Source organism: Perognathus longimembris, chromosome 8, assembly GCF_023159225.1.
Source record: "Perognathus longimembris pacificus isolate PPM17 chromosome 8, ASM2315922v1, whole genome shotgun sequence".
Lineage (NCBI taxonomy): Eukaryota > Metazoa > Chordata > Mammalia > Rodentia > Heteromyidae > Perognathus > Perognathus longimembris.
In genome coordinates, this window is record NC_063168.1 from 41,870,276 (window position 1) to 41,873,173 (window position 2,898).

Sequence of the window (2,898 nt, forward strand, 5' to 3'; positions counted from 1 at the left end):
GCACAGGTTGCAGGTAAGACTTGGGTGTCCTCTATGGATGGGGGACATTGAAAAGTCTCAGGAACTTTGGCTCCTCCCATCTGCTGTTGGACCCCTGCCTTTAAGGCCTGGCTCTGAATAGGCTGCAGGCTCAGCATGGCGCGGTGCCTCCAGGCTGGTTTAGCTGGCTGAGGGTCACTTGCCCTGGGGGAGATTCCTCCTTCCTGGGAGGGACGACCTTCTCCTGGGTGGAGCTAGCTACAGAATTCAGCTCTGTTTAGTGGCAGGATTGGGTTTCCTCTGTGATGGGGCCATTTATCTGTCTTGGGAACTGTTTACTCTCCTTTAGATTGTTCTGTGCCCCAGTAGCATCTTGCTGCTTTCACTTTGATTTTAGAAATTCTGGCTGCTGTAGAGTCTGCAGCTGTGGTGTCAGCGGGGCAGGGCAGGGCAGGGCACCTCTGGCTGAGTTTACCTGAGTCTTCGAGCCTAGACCTGGGAATGATCCTCCTGCCTGGGCGGGGGTTGTTCTCCTGGGTGGAGCTGGCTTTCATTGGTCAGTCACTCTTGCCATTTTCAAAGATGGCCCCTTTGTCCTCACTTTCCCCTGGCCCGCTTTAGTTCCAGTCTGGTCTGACTGCGTCTATGCCAGTGTCAGAGATGGCGCTTTGCTCTGGCAGTGGGGTAAGGGCTAGCTTCCAGAAGCTGCTCTGTGGGCACGAGTGAGAATGTCTTTTGCGGGGTACTCATGATTTCTCTGTAGTTTTGGCCCATCCATGCTCAGCCTCCAATCCCCGTCTGTCTGCTGCCATCTGGAGGATTTCTTCCTGGTCGCCATTGTGTGCTTTAGGTGCACGGAGTGCCAGGCGCTGTGCTGGCGTTGGCACTGGCTTGGTGGTGGGACACCTCTCAGAGCTCAAATCTGTGTTTTCAGGCCAGCAAAGTTGATTTTTTTCTATCTAGCCACTATCCCTATACTGTTATAACTTACTTGGGCTGTCTTTCTAGGAGTAAAAGTTTCTCTGGAGTGGTAAAAGTGGGATGTCGGAGGGAGCTTAGCTTGGGCTCTGCTGCTCCTCCACTGTCTTCCCCCAGAATTTTTTTCTATACCAGAATTTCTCAATTTATTTTTCCACATCACTCACCTATGGGCCATTTTTAAATATTTCCTCATGCTCTGTCTAATACTTTTATGAAATTTAAATACCACAGACATATAAAACATTGTAATACATATTTTTGTCATCCATGTCCACCCCAAATATTCAGTTTTAAGAGGGGAATACATTTCAATAAGTATTATTTGATATGATCAGAGTCAAATAGGCACTGTGTCTTTGTGTTCCTTCTCTAAGAGTAGCCTCCTTTGAGAATCTAGAGTCCTATATAATTTATTATGTCATGGGGTAATTTAGCTTCCACATATAAGAGAAAATACGTGCCCTTTGTTGCCCTGAGCTTGGCTTCCCTCACCTAATGAAATTTGTTCTATGTCCATTCATTTTCCTGCAAATTATTTAACAGTATTCTTTCTAATGGCTTTGAAAAATTCAATTGTGTATAGGTAGCACAATAGATAGCACACTTTTTGGATCCACTCATATAATCTAAGGCATCCAGGGGGTTTCATAGCTTGGGTATTGTGAATTGTGCGGCAATAATCAGGAGTGTACAAGTGTCCTTATGATATTCTGGCCTATGATGTTCTGGGTAAGATACTAAGGAGTGATATGGCTGGGTTGTAGCGAAAATCCTTGTTTAGGTTTGAGGAACCTCCAGACTACTGTTCTCGGTGACTGTGGTAGTTTACACTTCTAATAACAATGCAATAGGTTTGTTTTTCCCCTGCCCCACACATTCTTGCCAACATTTGTTGTTTGAATTCACAATGTTTGCCCAATATATCTGGGGTGAGATGTTATTTCACAGTTGTTTTGATTTGCATTTTCTTTATGGCAAGAAGTGTTTTATTTTCTCATGAGTTTTTCTTTGCAATTCTTTCCTCTCCTGAGAAGGTTCTCCTTAAATGCTTTGCCCATTTAGTGATTGGTTTATTAATTTTGGGAGGGGTTAGCTTTTAAAGCTCCTTGTATATTTTTTCTATTGGGCCTTTGCTGGATGTATAGCTGATAAAAATATTCTCCCAGGTGGTTGTCTGTTTCTTTTCTTTTGTTTCTTGTGTGGTTTAGTTTGTTACTTGCTCAGATTTTTAAGACAGGGTTTTATTATGTTATTCAGAAGGCCTGGTACTTAGTAAGTAGTACAGGTCATCTAAGAACATGGGACTTAGAAGACTGTGAAAGTATCTTGGCCCTCCTCTTCTGCCCCTTTCAGTGTCTTTCTTCCCCTCCCTTCCCCTCCCCCTCCTCTTTTTTCATCTCCTTTTTCTCTTTTCTTCCCTTTTCTTTTCTTCCTTTCATTCTTTACTTTTCCCTGGTGTATGACAGTCCTGAGGTATGTATTCAGGGCCTCAACATGGTCCTGAGCATCTCTGCTCAAGGCTAGTGCTCTCCCACTAGAGTTTGAGCTCTACTTCCAGCTTTTTTGTTTGTTTTGTAGTTAATTGGAGATAAGAGCCACACAGTCATTCCTGCCCAGGCTGGCTTCTGCTGAGTTCCTCAGCTCTCAGCCTCCAGAGTAGCAGAGCTTACAGGAGTTAGCCACTGGCACAAGGCTTGTTTCATTTTTTATTTTTTAAACTTACTCTTAAGGTTTGGATCAAAATCCCCTCTAGGCATCTATTAATATATTAATAAGGATCAGCAACATTTAAGTCAGGCTTTGGAAGTTGATTCTTGCATAGATTAACACATGAATAGGTTCATAATGTGAACAGCCTTTAGGGATGAGGGAATGTGGGACCTATTTGAGATGACTGTTTGGTGAAAGTATCTTGAGCCTGCCTGTTCCTCTCTCCTC